This window comes from Scyliorhinus canicula, chromosome 20, assembly GCF_902713615.1.
Source record: "Scyliorhinus canicula chromosome 20, sScyCan1.1, whole genome shotgun sequence".
In the NCBI taxonomy this organism is placed as follows: Eukaryota; Metazoa; Chordata; class Chondrichthyes; order Carcharhiniformes; family Scyliorhinidae; genus Scyliorhinus; species Scyliorhinus canicula.
The window spans coordinates 71349842-71369061 of NC_052165.1; positions in this window are offsets into that span (position 1 = coordinate 71349842).

A 19220-nucleotide genomic window follows, 5' to 3' on the forward strand; every position below is an offset into this window, starting at 1 on the left:
GGAAGGGTTCACCAGTCTGGAGCAGCTAAGGGTAGCTCTAAGATAGAGCTGCTGAGGGGGAATGAGTTTAGTTATCTGCAGGTTTGGGATTTTGCACGAAAGGTCTGGAGGGGGGTTCCCTAGGTTGCTGGGATACACCCTGCTGGAAGGACTATTGCTTCCGGATGTGGAAGGGGAGGGAAGAATTGGGGATATATACAAGCGGCTGGGTGAGCAGGGAGGCAGTCGGATGGTGAAGATCAAAGAGAAATGGGAAGCGGAATTGCGACGGGAGATCAATTGGGGAGTATGGAGTGAGGCACTGCGAAGGTTAAACGGGACCACTTCTTGTGCAAGGATAAGCCTGATACAGTTTAAGGTGGTGCACAGGGGGCATATGACTCGGGCGAGAATGAGTGGGTTCTTTCGGTGGGGGTAGCAGATGAGTGTGAGAGGTATGGGCGGGGGCCAGCAAATCACGCGCACATGTTTTGGAGTTGTGAAAAATTGGGAAGATTCTGGGTAGTAGCCGTTGCGGTCTTAGCTGGGATAGTGGAGGAGGAGGTGGCAATATTTGGGGTTTCAGAGAAGCCGGAGCTCATGGAGAGGAGGAAGGCCGATGTCGTGGCCTTCGCCTCTCTGATTGCACGGCGGCCAATTTTGCTGGAGAGGGGTCTGATTGGCATCGCCACTGGGCATAGCAGCATGGTTGGGTGACCTGTACAACTTCCTACAGTTAGAGAAGATAAAGTATGAGTTAAGAAACTCAGCAGGTGCGTTTGAGAAAAGGTGGGGGATGTTTGTGACCTTGGCCGGGATTCTTCCCTACCCGGCGGGGCGGGGGGGTCCCAGCGTCGCGGAGTGGCGCCAACCACTCCGGCGTCGGGCCTCCCCAAAGGTGCGGAATTTTCTGCACCTTTGGGGGCTAGGCACGCGCCGGAGTGGTTGGCACCACGCCGACTGGTGCCAAAACCGGCGCCATCAGCCTTTGACGCCTGGCGCCGGGGCTCGCCGAAAGGCCTTCACCAATTCACGCATGCGCCGGTGCGTCAGCTGCCGCTGACGTCACCACCGGCGCATGCGCGCTGGGGGATTCTCTTCCGCCATGGTGGAGGCCATGGCGGTGGCAGAAGGAAAAGAGTGCCCCCACGGCACTGGCCCGCCCGCTGATTGGTGGGCCCCGATCGTGGGCCTGGCCACCGTGGGGGCACTCCCCGTCGTCTGATCGCCCCGCGACCCCCCCAGGACCCCGGGGGCCCGCTCGCGCCACCAATCCCGCCGCAACCAGAGACAGTTGAAACCATGGCGGCGGGAGAGGCCTCTCAGCGGCGGGACTTCGGCTCATCGCGGGCCGGAGAATCGCCGCAGGGGGCACGCCGATCGGCACGGCACGATTCCCAACCCCGCCAATTCCCGGGTGGCGGAGAATTCCGGGGATGATGTGACGCCATTGGGTCGGCCGTTTGCACAGGCAATGCAGTGTAACATAGCAAATCATATTGTTAACATCCTCTCAATAAAGCTCATCATTTGTTTGAGCCTCTGATGCCTGCAGACCTGGTTTTAAAACTGCCACATATGAACTGGTGACGAAGTAGGCGAACAGCGTTTGTAGGTACCTGTAAGAAAAGTTGAATAGTGTTTGTAGGCACCTGAAAAGAGAAAAAAAAATTAAAATCACCGCTACATGAAATCTGGTGATGGGGAAGGGGTGGGAGGGCAAACAACAGTTACAGCCACTGGAGCAACTGAAAAGTCATCAAGGAATCCGAAGAAAACAACTTTGGAAAGAGGTTCTCCGTATGCTCTGCCCGAAACGATCCATAACAGTCCCGGGAGCACCGGGAGCAGTAAGTATCCTGCAACAACACGTTTAGAGCTGGGGGATGGTGCAAAACACATAAGGAAAACAGGCTAAGCTTAGGTTTGCCTTGTTTGGGGAGAAAGGAAGCAAGGTAGTGCAACAGGTTCGTGGCACATCGTGCACACACCGGTCCTTCTATAATGAAAAATGGTAGCAGCTTTTGCCGCCGTGAGAATGTTTGATGAGATTACAGAGCCAATGGAACTCATATACAGCAAATGTTGACTATTTCATACAAGTGAACAAGATAGCAGCAGATATAAAAGTTCCAACATTCTTAAGCATAATAGGGGGGGGGGGGGGGGGGGCAACATTTAACCTCCTTAGGAGTCTGGTACAGTCAGAAAAGCCAGGCACGAAAACCTACGATGAAACAGTGGAAATATTGCAGAGTCAATGTTTACCAAAACCTTTAGTCATTGCAGAAAGGTTTAGCTTTCATAAGCGCAACCAAGAAGAAGGCAAATTGATTTCATAGTTTGTAGCTACCCTGAAAAGACTTGCCGACACTGTAAATTTGGGGATGTATTAAATGATACCATCAGAGATAGATTAGTCTGTGGTTTAAGGAGCGAAGCCATTCAAAGGTGGTTGTTAACCGAGAGCAACCTGACCATAAAGAAAGCTTTGGAATTTGTTGGGTCCATGGAATTAGCAGCCAACGAGGCTCAACGGTTAAGTTCAAGCAAATAATTCACAAGATGTCGGCTGAAACCCGAACGCAAACACAGTCTCACCTTTGTCATAGGTGTGCAAAACCCCAGCACTTAACTGCAGATTGTTTGTGGAAAGACATGTGCAGAAATTGTGGCAGAAAGGACTGCATCATAACACTGTTGGAAAAAGAAACCAGGTTCCGGCGAAAGCTGCAGGAAGCAAGAATAAAACAAAAGGCAAAATTGACCATATGATACAAAAAGGTCATGAGAAGGAACTCAATTCGCAGTCTGAAGGCGAACTGTCATTAAATACAACAGCTATTGCTGGTGCAACAAACCGATACTGGCTCACTCCATTACTGGACGGTCAACTGGTGAAGATGGAGGTGAACACTGGGGCAGCAGTCTCGCTGGTGCCAGAGACTGTTTATCAAGAAATGATCTTGTGTGTTGCCCTGCAATCCTCGAAGGTGGTGTTAAAAACCTACGCTGGAGAAGTGGTCCGGCTGAGGAGCCATATTAATGTGATGGTCTAATTAAATGGGCAGATGGCAGATTTGTCCCCGCACATAGTCAAAGGAAATTATCCGACACTAACAGGAGGAACATGGCTGGAAAAGATCAGATTAAAATGGGATAAGGTAAATTTTCTGACAGATTCCAAATTAGGTGATGCAAAATCTGGAAGAAACATGCCATTGTCTTCAACGATGAGCTGGGAAGCGTGAAGGATATCTCAGTACAGCTGAAGATCAAGGAAGGAAGTCAGGTGAGATATTTAATAGCTAGGTCAGTGCCATACCCAATCAAATCCAAGGTAGAAGCAAAATTAGAATGGCTGGTCAGAACAGGAGTCTTTGAACCTGTTACCGTGAGTGATTGGGCCATGCCTATCGTACCCGTGATGAAAAAAGATGGATTTGTGAGTAGTTGTGGTGATTTTAAAGTTGCCATTAGTCCTGTACTGTATGCAGCACATTAGCCTCTGCCCTTGATTGATGACTTATTCACTGGGTTGGCTGGAGACCAACGCTTCAGTTAATGGAGTGGCACGGTGGCACAGTGGCTAGCCTGCTGCCGATGGCACTGAGGACCCAGGTTTGATCCTGGCCATAGATCACTGTCCATGTAGAGTTTGCACATTCTCCCTTGTCTGCGTGGGTTTAGCTCCCGCAATCCAAAGATGTGCAGGGTAGGTGGATTGGTCACGCTACATTACCCTTAATTGGAAAAAAATTGGGTACTCCAAATTTTCAAAAAACACAATACTTCTGTAAAGTTGACCCCAGTCAAGTAGATCTTCAAATGAACATGGATCCAGATTCACAACATTTCCTGATGATTGCGAGACACAAAGAGTTATTTCGATATAAAAGACAATCATTTGGCATCCCTTCTGCACCAGCATTATCACAACGAACTAGGGACCAACTTTTAACCAGATTAACGGAGTCCAGTGTTACCTAGATGATATCTTGGTTACTGGAAAGAATGAAGAACGTCTCCGCAGCCGAGATGCCACACTTCAAAGATTAAATGATTATCACTTAAGGAACCCAGAAGACAAATGTGAATTTTTCCAATCTTCAGTTGAATATCTGGGACATATCATTCATGCTAAGGGACTGCATAAGCTTTTGAAAGTCAAAGTCATTACCGAGGCACCTGCACCTCAAAATGTGAACCAACTTCGATTTTTATTCGACTTTCTCATTTCTTATGGAATATTTGTCCCTAATCTGGCCACTGTTCCAAAACCTTTTGTGCAATTTGCTGTGTCAAAATAAAAAGTGGACATGGATGGCTCTATGTGAGAGAGGATTCTTGCAAGTCAAAGAGGTGGTACTCAAGTCAGAAATCCTGACACATTTTGATCCAAATTTACTCCTCCAACTGACATGTGATGTATCATCCGATGGAGTTGAGTGGTGGTTTCTCACATAATGCCTTAGGTGAAGAGAAATCTTTGCGTCCTGGACCTTGAATAAGGCAAGAAAACAATTACGTGTAGTTAGAGAAAGAAGCCCTCGGAATCACTTTGGTAGAAATCAGGCTGTGATGAATGTAGATATATTATATTAAATGTATTTGGTGAAGGGTTAAAAGCCTGGGTTATAGTGTGCTTGACTGCAGCAGTCATGTTTTAAAAGAAATTCTAGTTTGGAAAGTAAGTACATTTTGGGAGCCAGAGGTGCAATTAACCATCGTAAAAAGCTTAGGCTAATGCAATTTTGTTTTGATTTGGGGGAATTCCTTGGGGAGTTCATTTGTTTTCAGCTTGGTGAGATGATGTCATTGCTGGGTGGAGCTGAGGCATTTTGAGAAAGCATTTTTTGTTCAGTTCTGTTCTGCACGAAGCTGGGACCACCAGTCAGGTTTTTCTCTCTGCAGTTCAGTTGAAGATTAATAATCTTTAAAGCAGTGTAGATTCGTCTGTGGACAAAGGGGAGCTGAAACAAGCCAGTTGAAAATAACTTTTGAAGTAATACAGCCAGAGTTTCTGCATGGGTCTGACAGGAGTCAGATCTTATCTGCAAAGCAGTATCAAAAGATCTCTTTCTCAAAGAATAACGCAAGTATTCCACTGTGCCATTGGTATTTCAGGTGGATTGAGAGCTGAGATGGTGTATTTTCTTGATGTTTAAGTGGGAACAAAGATAGCAATTGCATTGACTGCATTGATAGCATGATTTAAGGGGTAATTGTAAGCCATTCTGCTGTGATGTTAAATATGTTTTAATACTGTTCGTAAGAAAGTATGATTTAATATACCATATCCCTATTTATTTGTGCAATCACCCCTGCAGCAAGGTATCCTTTCCTCACAGTCTTACAAAATTAAAATAAAACCTTGGGGTTTCTGTCCAGTATCCTAGCCATTGTTGGGGGTCTGGTCTGGGATCATTATATCGGCACACACATACATGATCAAGTATCATCAGTCAAGCCTTCATGGGTATATATATGGACACTCCCAACTACCCTGACCAAATAATGTGTCGATAAACAATTCATGTAGAAATATTTTCTCTGACCTCAGAACAAGTTAAGAAGCAGAACAGAAATTATCCAGTACTGTGAGAAGTCATGGATACGGTGCTTCGAGGAAAGACTTTAAGACAAATCCCTGAGTTAAAGCCACCTCCAATTGAAGACTCGAATTATATGTATTAGGAGGTTGTTTCCTCTGGGTGAATGAGAGTCAAAATTCCACCACTACTAAGAAAACATGTATTAAATCTATTACACAAAGGCCATTACAGTATAGTAAGGATGAAGGAGATGGCCGGGGCTACATGTCAAAGTTGTGGAGAAGGCAGGATTGTGTTTTTCTTGTACAAAAATGAGGAACCTGCCGCCATAAGTCCCGTTACACCCTGTAGTAATGGCCAGAAGAGGCCTAGCCGGCAGCACGATGGCACAGTGGTTAGCATTGCTGCCTCACGGCGCCGAGGTCCCAGGTTCAATTCCGGCTCTGGGTCACTGCCTGTGTGGAGTTTGCACATTCTCCCCGTGTTTGCGTGGGTCTCATCCCCACAAGTCAAAGATGTGCAGGATAGATGGATTGGCCACGCTAAATTGCCCCTTAATTGGAAAAAATGAATTGGGTACTCTAAATTTAAAAAAAAAAGAAGAGGCCTAGCCACGAGTACATGTTAACTATGCCAGACCGTCTGAAGGGTATATGTTTCTCAATCTAGTCGTGCTCACTCGACATGGTCTGAAGTTGCCATCAGGATGTCAATGTCATCGGAGCAAACAATTGAAAGATTGGGTGAAATCCTCCGCAGATTTGAGCAACTTGTGGGCAATAGTGTGCCGCAGTTCAATTTGCAAGAGTGTGTACACTTTTTGAAAGAGAGCAGAATTCAACACATCCGGTCAGCTCCTTATCACCCTGCCACAAGTGGGCTGGCAGAATGTTTTGTACAGATGATGAAACATTTGTTGACGGTAGCCAGAGAACAAGGTTCACGGCCTAAATGCTTGAGCCAATTCCTGCTCACGTACAGGAATACTGCACACTCGTCAAGCTACGTTTCTCCAGCGATGCTAATGCGAATTGTCGAAAAACTGGCATCTGTGATGCTGGCAACATCTGGAGGAGGCCGCGATGGATCATCCACTTGACACCTCTGGCTGAAGATTGTAGCAAATGCTACAAATGCCTTACTTTTTGCACTGATGTGCTGGGCTCCCCCATCATTGAGGATGGGGATATTGCCACCTCATTTGTAGGTATGCCTGGGCTGCTCCAGGCATGCCCCTCTGCACACTTCATTGAACTAGGGTTAATCGCCTGATTGGAGGATATGCCAGGTCATGAGGTGAGATTATGGCTGAGTACAATTCTGCTGCTGCTGATAGCCCACAGTGCCTCATGGATACCCAGTCTTAAGTTGTTAGATCTCTTCTGAATCTATCTCATTTAGCATGATGGTAGTGCCACATAACTCATAGAGGATATCCTCAGTGGGAAGGTAGGACTTCATCTCCACAAGGACAGTGCAATGGTCACCGGCCTAACATTACTGTCATTGAGTAGATGCATCTGCAGCAGGCAGATTGATGAGGATCAGGTCAAGTATGTTCTTCCCTCTTGATGGTTCCCTCATTCCTGTTGCAGATCCAGCCTAGCAGCTGTCCTTTAGGAATCAGCCAGCTTCATCAGTAGTGGTGCTGCTAAACTGCACTTGGTGATGGGCATTGAAGTCCCTCACCCAGAGTACATTCTGAACCCTCACCACACTCAGTGCTTCCTCCAAGTGGTGTTCAGGATGGAGGAGTGCTGATTCATCAGCTGACAGTGGACGCTACGCGGGAATCAACAGGTGGTTTCCTTGTCCATGTTTAACCTGAAGCCATAAGACTTCAACAGCCCTTCAAACTGTATACAACTGTGCCACCACCTCTTGCTGGTGGGACATTATGGTGATGGTGGTGTCTGGGACATGGTATGATTCCGTCAGTCTGCTGCTATTGTGAGGCAGTATTCCCAATATTGGCACAAGTCAGTAAAGAGGACTTTACAGGGTCAACAGGGCTGGGTTTGCTGGCGTCCTTTCTGGTGCCTCCGTTAATGCCGGGTGGTCTGTCTGGTTGGGTTCCTTATTGTTGATTTCAGAGTCAACCACATTTCTGATGGCTTGGAGTCACATGTCGGCCAGACTAGGTCAGGACTGCAGGCTCCCTTCCTAAAGGACATGACTGAACCAGGTGGGTTTTCACGTGATCATCATTAGACTTTTAATTCCAGATTTTTAAAAATTGCAATCAAATTGCAAACCGCCTGCCATGGTAAAATTTGAACCTGTGTCCCAGAGTATTAAACTGGGTCTCTGAATTTCAAGTCCAGCGACAATATCAATCTGCCACCACCTCCCTGAACCTATTTGCACTTCCCCAAATCTAGTGGTACCTTCCTCAAATCCAGGCAATTTTACAAAATTAAAAGAACACATCAACTTTCTCAACCGCCACTTATTTTACGACCCTTGCCCATGCTAAATTGCCCTTAGTGTCCAAAAAATGTTGTGGGGGTTACTGGGTTACGGGGATAGGGTAGATGCGTGGGCTTCAGTAGGGCGCTCTTTGTAAGGGCTGGTGCAGACTCGATGGGCCAAATGGCCTCCTTCTGCACTGTATGTTCTATACCCTAGGATGAAGTCCATCAGGTCCCAGGGATTTCACGGCCTGCAGCTCCAACAGTTTACTAAGTTTGCTGAGTACCACTTCCCTGGGAAGTTTCCAGGGTTCCTCCCTCCCTACCCTCTATAGTGAAGACCAATGCAAATTCTATGTTGAATTCATCTGCCATCTCTTTACTTTCCATTATTAATTCCTCAGACACAATTTCTTTGTTAACTCTTTCCTTATTTAAATATAAATAGGAACACGTGATCCATCTTGTTATTTCCAGCAAACTTTCTCTCATATTCTAATTTTTTGCTCCTCATTAATCTTTTTGCCATTCTTTGCTGATCTTTCAATTTTGACCAATTTTCTTACCTCCCACAGTCTTTGTACAATATATGCTTTGTCTTTAAGTTTGATTCTATCTTTAATTTTGTTTGGCTAATCATGGATGATGGGTCTTCTCCTTGGAAATTTCATTTCTCATTAGAATGTATCTATTCTATCCATGCTGAAATATCCCTTTAAATATCTACCACTACATCTCTACTGTCCTATCCCTTCGCCTAATTTTTCAGTTTAGCTAGTTCTGTTTCATTCCCACATAATTGCCCTTATTTAAGTTTAAAATACTAGTCTTGGATCCACTCTTCTCTCCCTCAAACTGCATATAAAATTCAACCATGTTATAATCACTGCTACCCAGTAGTGCCTCACTATGAAGTTATCAATTAATCCTATCTCATTGCACAATACCAAGTCTAATGTAGCCTGCTACCTGGTTGGCTCCAGAATGTGTTATTCTAAGAAATTATCCCCAAAACATTCTATGAACTCCTCGTCTAGGCTATCTATTCTCATCTGATTTGTCCAGTCGACATGTAGATTAAAATGCCCTTGATTATCGCCTGGTATTTGGTCTACCATAGAAACCATCGAATTACTGCAGCGCAGAAGGAGGCTATTCGGCCCATCAGGTCTGCACTGGCCCTCTGAAAGAGCATCTGACTTAAATCCAATCCCCTACCCTATCCCCATAACCCCGCATAGGGGCAATTAAGCATTATCAAACCCCCTAAAAAGCACATCTTTGGACTGTGGGAGGCAACAGGAACACCTGGAGGAAACTGACATGGGAAGATTGTGCAGATCCCTGAGGTCGGAATTGAATTCGGGTCTCTGGTGCTTAGAGGCAGCAGTGCTAACCATTGTGCCACTGTGCCCACCCTATCCCTGTAACTCTCCCTACCTCTGTAACACTCCCTAGCTCTGTAACCCACCCTCTCCCTGTAACCCCCGATCCCTGTAACTGTAACCCTCCCCATCTCTGTAAACCTCCCTCTGTCTGTTTTCTCCCTCCAGCCAAGAGGTGGATTGGAAAACATTGGGCTGTATTCTCCGATTTGAAGACTAAGTGCTGACGCCGGTGTGGGAACAGTGCCGTTTTACGCCCGAAAAAGCGACGGGAAAGCTGCACCGATCCTCTGTCTGGTGGAGGGGGGGGGGGGGGGGGGGGGGGGGCTAGCAGCCGCGCAGCGCAAAGCCCCCGGCTTTAACTGCAGATAGGCCCGAGAATTGGCGGGTCCGTGGCTGCGCATGCGCAGAGCGGTGGCCTGCAGTGGCCGCACCGGCCTGCCAAATAATGCTCCCCCTTTGGCCAGGCGCGCCACCTCCAGATCATCCTCCACCAGTGCCTTCAGCCCCCGCCAATGGCTCCCACCCGACTGTGGCAGCTCCGGAGTCAGTCAGCAGCCGCCAAGCCGGGTTCACGAAAATAAATAGCGTGAGTGACCCACGCTGTCGGGAACTCGGCCCATCAGGGATGGAGCATCGAGGGAGGGCCTCAGCTGATGTCCTGAGCCCGTCCATACAGCATCTGGCGTACTCTATGAGTACTCAGTTTTGGAGGGAGCGAAGGAGCACAAAAGCAGCTCCCCCCCCCCCCAGATTTTGGCGCAAGCGGGGATTCTCTAGCCGATCGCCGAACGCGATTTCGGCATCGAAGAATCCCTCCCATTGTGCCCAGGGCCCCGAACGACAAGGGGCCCCATGTAACTATAATTAGAGGGCCTGTACAGCATTCCCACAAGTGGCTTCTGCCTTTTATCATTCCTCACCTTGACCCCCACTGCTTCTACATCCTGATTTCCTAAACTTTGGACATGTCTGTCTGATGTGCTAATATCAATATTAATTGTCAGAGCCACTCCTCCACCTTTTCAGAGTTCGCTTCCCTCCCTAAATGTCATGTCCTGTACAATATTCAGGACCCACTCTATGTCATCCTGTAATGGCTATTTCTATTACATTTTGTGCTATCAGTTCATTTGTTTTGTTTCAACTGCTGCGTGTATTCATGCACAGAGACTTCAGTTCTATCCTTTTATTACTTTTGTCGGGTAATTGAGCTTAGTCAGGTTATGTGGGGGGGGGGGGGGTGAGTTTAATTGGATGGTCGAGGGGTAGTCAAGGATTGGGTCCAGGGAAATTAGGGTTGGATTGGAAGATGGTCAAAGTGGGTCGTTGGTTCGGGTTGTGGGTGTAGTTGAGCAGTCTGGCCGGGGGTAGTTGGGTCTTGTCAGTGGCATTGGAGATTAATTGGTGAGGGGATTTGTGGGGTAGTCGGGTCCAGTTGATAGCGTTGTCAGATCAGGGGATAGTTGGAAATGGTTGGTTATGTAGCCAGGTCAGGGAGGCTAGTCAAGGAGTCGGTGGGTAGTCGAATGAGGGTGGGGGGGGGGGGGGGGGGGGGGGGGGGGGGAGGTGGGCATGGGGCCTAGTCATGTTGGGTCAAGTGGGTTGGTTGTGTAGTGATGGGATGTAGTGGGGTCATGGAGGTTATCAGATGGTAAGGGGTGTAGTTGTATCGGGTTGGAGGTAGTTGTGCTGGGCTGGCAGGTAGTTGGGTGTACTGGGCCATCAAGCTGGGGTGGAAGGGTGGTTTCTGGGTGGTCAGAAAGATAGTCAGGTTGGGGTTAGTTGAGATGGGGAGTGATCGGGTAGGTCAGGGGCATAGTCGGGTTGGTGGATGGTCGTGATTGGTCAGAGGGTATAGTCGGGTCTGGTCAATGTGTAGTCAAAGGTTAGGTGTCATTGAGGGTGGAGCAGGGTCTGTGTAGTTATCGATGTGACAGATTAGGTTCCACATTTCCTGGGTAACTATCTGGGTTGGTACTGTGGAACTGTCTGAAGTCTCTGATTCTAGCTCAGAAGCTTAAACTTCCCAGGAATTTCCATGTAGCTCCATGTGCCAGGTTCCTGATAGGCATCTTCAGTCATACGTCCAGTTTCTGACGACCTGGAGACCGGAGATTCAGGCCAATATCTGGTCATTGCTGTTTGTAGTACTCTGCTATGTGCAAATTCATTGCTGCTTTCCCCAACATTAGAAGAGTGACTACACTTATAAAACATTACTGGAAAATATGTTTGGCACAACCAGGGGTCATGAAATATATATTACAATGACAAAATCTGCAGCGTTCCTTTTCTAGTCTAACATACTTCATTTGGCTGTTGGAGAAATGAACATGGGGCTGGTATGCTGTTTACTAAATAAAGAAAATTCAAAACAGGACAAGGGGAGGCCAATCGATCACCTTTCCTTCATGTTCCACCATTTAAAAGGCTACAAAGTGAAGGTCCTTTCCTAGATTATGAAATTTAATACTTAATATTTGCTTCTTTTGGTGGGGGAATTCCTAAAGGTTATCGCCTGGCACTTATCTGATAAGTGCTGCTTGCTTAAGCTCACACATATTTGAAAGATAGTGACTAGTATCAGTTTGACATTTCTGTCAGGACTGGGATTTTAACACCACATGAATCTGACAAATGCCACTGCTGTCATCTGCTCAGTTTTAATTATACCTGTTTGAGGCTCCCAACAGCTGCAAGCCGGCGACTTAATTAGCTGGCGTTAAGGCTGATACCTAAAACCTTCGTCAAACTGCATAATCCCTAAAAGCTTGATAGCATTTAATTGACATTTCCACCCGGACTATATACTGATAATGAGAATTAACAGATGAGTTTCTGGGAATCTACATGTTGGGTCAACTTTTATCTGCAATGTCTGGGTGCACACAAAGGCACATTTAGACACTGAAGTGCTTTATTTGGGAAAATAATTTTTTTTTCTGTATAGAAGGCCACGGTGAAAATATAGAGATTTATTATACATTATTTCTTAATGCAAGTGAAATCACTTGAGTGTTTGACAATTAGAATGTGAGTCGCGCTTATGCAGGATATGTGAAGTTCACACAGGATAAATGTCGTTGCTATTATCTGCATCAAAGTTTTAATACACGTCAGACTAATGAATGACGTTGCCTACTCGATGTTTCCTCTTGCTAATTTGCTCAATTACTCCAGTTTAATCCTGATTTCAACTCAAACTGCTGCTAGATTATACGCCCACAAGGGATGAAAGGACTTTCTGGAAGCCCCTCAACAATAGCATTTTTAGTACTGGAGTGTTCATCATCGGCAGCCTCATTAATTATCTTCTCTCCTTCTAAACTGCCTATTCTTCGGGCGGCACGGCAACACAGTGGTTAGCACTGCTGCCTCACGGCGCCAGGGACCTGGGTTTAATTCCAGCCTTGGGTGACTATCTGTGGGGTTTGCACCTTCTCCACAGTCCTGGATGGGTTTCCTCCCACAGTCCAAAGATGCACAGGCTAGGTGGATTGGCTATACTAAAATGGCACTTAGTGTCCAAGGATGTACAGGTCAAGTGGGGTTACAGGGATAGGGCGGGGAGTGGGCCTACGTAGGGTACTCTTTCGGAGCGTCGGTGCAGACCCGATGGGCCGAATGGCCTCCTTCTGCACTGTAATGGTTCTATGGTTTTCCTCTCTGCAGAAAGTGTTGTCTCTTCATTGGAGGCTAGTTCCATGGCCAGTAGTAAACTCCAGTCTCTTGTACAAATGACCATTCATCACGAGTCACCATCAGTAACACTATTGCTGATTACGGTGAGACCAAACCTGATCCTGCCACAACCTTTATACGCCCACTTTGTGTCCAGAACAAGCCAGGTTGATTGTTCCTTCCCTAACCAAAGACAGTAAAGGCCAATTACAATGCTTCTGCTGTCAGCAACATGGACCAAAATATTTATTGTATTTGGTCTATGTTGCTTGGTTACTTGATGAAAACCCTAAATTACGGTTGGATTCCTTGAAATTACATATATTACTGTCTTGGTTTTTTGGCTAAGATCAAGTGGCAGATTAAACCCAAAATGAGGTGCAATGCTTTTTCATGTCAGTTTGTATCTTGTGTCTCTTTTGTGGAGATCGTGAATTGGATTCAATTCGAATTGGTTTTTCGAGCAAGCGATGAGATGGATTAAAGTTTTCCTGTTCACTCTGCACATTGGCTTTGTAACTCAAGAATGGAATAATTTTTTAAAAAACTTTCAATTCGTAAAATTGTGTTTTCTGCACAAAATCATGTGTAAGTTATGTTCAGCACCCAGCGGCAAGGTGGCACTGTGGTTAGCACTGTTGCCTCACAGCGGCAGGGATCCGGGTTCGATTCTAGCCTTGGGTGACTCTGTGTGGAGTTTGCACATTCTCCCCGTGTCTGCGCTGGGTTACCTCCCACAGCCCAAAGATGTCAGGTTCGGTGGATTGGTCATTCTAAATTGCCCTTTAGTGTCCAAGAATGTGCATGGCGGGTGTGGGAGTACAGTGGGCACAGTGCTCTTTCGGAGGGTTAGTGCAGACTCAAGAGGGAGAATGGCCTCCTCCTGTACTCAGGATTCTATGAAAATTAATGGATTATTGCAGCTAACTGCTGAATGGATTGACCGCGTGGGGTACTATTAGAGTACATTCAATTAGTGCACAGGAAGGGGCCACAACAGGTAATTTTTGAGGAGTAAATGCACTCAGATCTGCCAAAATGCCTTCAGATAAAGTTCTCCAATTTCTCTTCTGGCCACCTTGTCCTCTGACTTGTAATTCCCACCCTTGCTACCCCCCCCCCCCCCCCTCCCACCCCCCAACCCACCGCATTATTGCAGCTGTGCATTCAGCTGCACAGACCCCAGGCTGCAAAGTTTTCCTGGATTTGTTCATGCGATGTGGGTGTCACTGGCTGGGCCAGAGTTTCTTGCCCATCCCTAATTGCCCTTGAGAAGGTGGTGGCGTGAGGAACCTTCTTGAACCGCTACAGTCCATGTGGTGGAGGTACATCCACAGTGCTGTTAGGAAGGGATTACCTATATTTTGACCTAGTGAAGGTGAGGGAAGCAAAACAGGTAAAAAAGTAGAAAGCAGAAAAAAAGGATTATGCTCACTTTGAATTCATTATTTGAATTAAAAAAGATTTAAACAGGAGTGAATTCGAAAAGAAAAGTATGTGAACCAAATCTCTAATTGCTGAATTGGCATCACCCCGAGCACCTGATTGAAGATTCTGATATTTGTCCAATTGATTGTGGATAATAATATTCACAAAAGGTTTGATATTCTTCACAAGCAGCACGGTAGCATAGTGGGTAGCAGTGTTGCTTCACAGAACCAGGATACCAGGTTCGATTTCTGGCTTGGCTCACTGTCTGTGTGGAATCTGCACATTCTCCCCGTTGCTGTGTGGGTTTCCTCCGGGCGCTCTGGTTTCCTCCCACAAGTCCTGAAAGACGGGCTGTTAGGTAATTTGGACATTCTGAATTCTCCCTCAGTCGCCGGATTGTGGCGACTAGGGGATTTTCACAGGAACGTCATTGCATTTTTAATGTAAGCCTACTTGTGACAATAATGAAGATTATTACAAGCTGCAGTTTCCTGACCTCCGGGTGGGATGGGACACGAAGGGGCCTGGAAGCAGAATGATGCCTCATGGCCAGCACAAAGCAATCGCCCCCCAGCTCTTACAACTAATAGGCCAGTGAGTTTATGCTGCCCAGTGTGTTAATGGAAAAGGCATTGGAAACATGTGACTTCAACTGTGTAAATTGTGCTAATCAATACAATAAAGACATGGAATTATTAAAAAATAAATAAACTTGAATTTCCAAACCTTGGTGAATTATTTGAGCATAATTACTACCAGAACATTGCATATCAATCTGAACAGCAGCTTTAATAGTCTGTTCAAATCTTCAGGATTCTGAGATTAAAGATTTACATTAATATCAATAGAAACAAAGTTCAATGCAGAAGAGAAACATTAGATGCCAGAATACATCACTACTTTGATCAATAGAACAAGAGTTCAAAAAGCTATTTAATGATGAAACATCCATACTGAAGAGTGAAGCAGAGCAGCTTTTATGCAAGATGCCAATGTCGAATTTCTGACATGATACAGGATCTCGTTGTTTGACATCATTGAAAATTAAGTGGAGAGAAAGGCTGTCAATGCAAGAGCAAAATGTCAACTTTCACTTCATCTATAATCAAATGGTAACTCGGGTGGCTTGGGATTTAGAAACAGCTTCTGTTTCATTAGAACGTGCGTGCATAGCCTCAAAACGTAAAGCGCTGCATCCACTCTCAACAAAGTCGGTCGGTGGCAGTCTCCTGGGAGCTTCGGTTAAACTCTTCAGTAAATTGATTGTGATAATGAAGCAGTCTGATTCTGTTATTAACATGTAGTTAAAGACAGTGAGAGTTTATCAGATTGCAATCGTGTGAGAAAGCTCTAAAGGCACTTTTGTGCTGATGGTCTGTCACTGGCAGCAGGCAAATGATAGTCAGCCAACAGCCTGAGATCCCCCACCCCCTTTTCACGCTTTCGACCTACACGTTATTGATGGTGTGCATCCCAGACTGCAAGTTTAGTATCAGTGCAGAGAGCTTTCTTGTTTAAACTGGGTCACTGACTTAAAGGAGTCAGAAGTAAGGCAAGTGAGGTTCTTTTCTCCAGCAGCCTCCTCACTCAGGTTGTATTTTCACTATCATAGAATTTACAGTGCAGAAGGAGGCCATTTGGCCCATCGAGTCTGCACTGGCCCTTGGAAAGAGCACCCTACCTAAGCCCATACCTCCGCCCTATTGTCTTATTGTTGCACCAGAGCATTTACTACTGTGAATTCATTCGATACACGTGGGGTAAACGCCAAGCTTCAGCTTTCACCCGATTGATGACTTACTGTCAGTCCTGGCAATGATGATGGGAAGTGTGGGAAATTGGAAACTCTCCCTCTGTTGTCCCTCCAGTGTTACAGAAAGGTGTAGCAAAAATAGAGCAGTGATATTCAGTGGCTGCAGGCTTCCGCTTAATGGCCAGTCTCCCAGGAGTGAAACACCAATGTGTAAATGTCTTTCAACTGGCCATTAGTTTGTACTAATGTAGTCCTGCTCAATGTAGTCCTGCTCAATCTATATTAAAACATTTGTAGAGTATATAGTGCTTTATGCCCTACCATGTCCAATATTGGGACTATTGATTAGTAAAACTAGGATGCAAAAATGCCATTTGTCCTTGTTTAAATTCAGAAAGCTCTCATTCTCTCTGAGATTGTAATGGTAATATCTTTACTCACTCCACAGCTGGATTCTCCCCCACCCCCACAACGCTCACTGTAGCAATAAATCATTTTGAAGGAAAGGCATTAATAAGTATTTCCTGTACAATGCTTTCCACTGTGCCCATTAAAAAAAGGAATGACCAGTCTGATGCCCTTTTGCTTAAACTCTAATTAAAGGGTTGGTGTGGTTCCGAGACAAGAACAAAATATTATTGGACAAACCCAACAGAATGCAGTTTGCTGCAAGGTGGTTTGTGAATTGAACCTGGTCCTTTACGATGGTTTGTAGTGAGCACTGATTTGCGTTTGAAATAAGAGGATATTCTACCGGTGGACCTGCAAACATTTCCCATCAATCTCTTCTCCCTCCCATCGCCTTTCTCCATCACGCTCCCCTCTCTCCCTGCCTTCCCCCTCTCCTGCCCCTCCTCCCCGTCTCCCCCCCCACTTCCCCCTCCCCCCCCACCCCGCCCCCTCCCAACCATGCCCTGTTTCCCTACCCTCCACCACTGTCCCTCCCCCATCCGCTTGCCCCCCCCCCCCCCCATTCCATCTCCCTCTGCTATCCCCCGCCCCTCTCCCATGGTGGAACAGTGGTTAGCACTGCCGCCTCAGAGCTCCGGGGACCCGGGTTCAATTCCGGCCCTGGATGACTGTGCGGAGTTTGCACATTCTGCCCGTGTCTGCAGGGATTTCCTCCGGCTGCTCTGGTTTCCTCACACAGTCCAAAGACATGCAGGTTAGGTGGATTGGCCATGCTAAATTGCCCCTTAGTGCTCAAAAAAAGTGAGGTGGGGTTACTGGGTTACGGAGATAGGGTGGAGGAGTGGGTACAAGAAGCGTGCATTTTCCAAGGGCTGGTGCACACTCGATGGGCTGAATGGCCTCCTTCTGCACTGTAAATCCCATCTCCCAACCCATGCCCCCCCCTCTCCTTCCCCTCACCACCCTCCCTCAGCGACTAAAATGCTGGGAGAAGCTGAGAAAAGCAATGTGAAGCGCAGTAATGAGCATCAATGGGCTGTTCTCCCGTGAAGGGAGATCAACCTACATCCTGACCTCATTTAGGCTGACCAACAGCATTGCCCAGCAGGAATCGGTGCTAGCTGGGAGGATGAGTTTGGGAATATCAAGCCAGTTTTGGTCTCCTGTCTGCTGACCCCGGCAATGTGCATCTTGAATAGAAAACAAATTTAATTCATTAAACCAACGTGTAATATAGTGAAGCAACTTAGTTATTTGCATTAAACAGAATGGACCACAGTTTATTTGTCCAATCGTGCTGAAATGCACACCAGCTAAAATCTATAAAACCTAATATTAAACTAAGCCAGTCGGGTACCTGCATAGTATATCCCAAAAGATTAAGTTGGTGCTTTAATCTAACACCAGAGTGTTAATATCAACGCTCTGCAACTAACATTAGACCCATGACAAAGCGCACAGTTTGAACAGGAGGCAAGGAAGTTATGCTAAGCCTCAATAAAGTACAACAGAGCCTATAATTCCTCAGGAAACTAAGGAATTTCAACATAGACTCTGACCAACTTTTACAGGTGCACCATAGAAAGCATCCTCGCTGGCTGTATCACAGTCTGGTATGGCAACTGTTCGGCCCAAAACCGCAAGAAACTACAGAGACTTGTCCCATCCATTGACTCCCCTTTGGGTCTACACCTCCCGCTGCCTTGGCAAGCGGGCAGCATAATCAAAGACACTCCCACCTGGCTTACTCACTCTTCCAGCTTCTTCCATCAGGCAGGAGATACAAACGACTGAGAACACGCACTAACAGATTCAAAAACAGCCTCTTCTCCGCTTACCGACTCCTGAATGACCCTCTTATGGATTAATGGACTGATCTGATCTCTTCTCACATCTTCTCCACTGAATAGTACTATACTCCTGTATGCTTCACCCGATGCCTGTGTCTATGTATTTACATTGTGTATTTTATGTTTGCCCTATTATGTATTTTCTTTTCATGTACGGAATGATCTGTTTGAGCTGCACGCAGAACAATACTTTTCACTGTACCTCTTCACGTGACAATAAACCAATCCAAAATCACTGCCGGCCATTATTCTTTAGGAGGAATATCAAGACCTCAGAGAGCTGGCAGATGAGAATTGTTAAAATGGTAGGTTGCAGGATGCAGGACTTCAGTAACAAGAGGAAGTGACTTTGTAAAGCTGGGGTTGTTCCTGGTGAGGTTAAGGGGAGCATGAGTTGTGCTAAGGGTGTGAATAAGGGGAAATAGTTCTTGTGGCAGAAAGGTGGATAACCAGGCAATACAGATGTAAGTTTATTGGCAAAAAAAGAAGTGGAGGAAGAAGAGAATCGTTTTCACGCAACAAATTATTGTGGTCAGGAATTCACCTCTGGAATGGAAGGTGGATGCAGTTTCAAGAGGGAACTTCAACAAGAGAATTGAACAAATCCTTGAAGGGAAATATTTGTAGGGTCATAGTGAAAGGTCAGGGGAGTGGAACTAATTAAAGCCAGCACAGTCAAGATTATCAGTTCTTCACCAAGAAATCCTTAAAATTGCCCAGATGAATGCCGCAAGGCTTCCACTTGTCACGTGCCTTCTCTC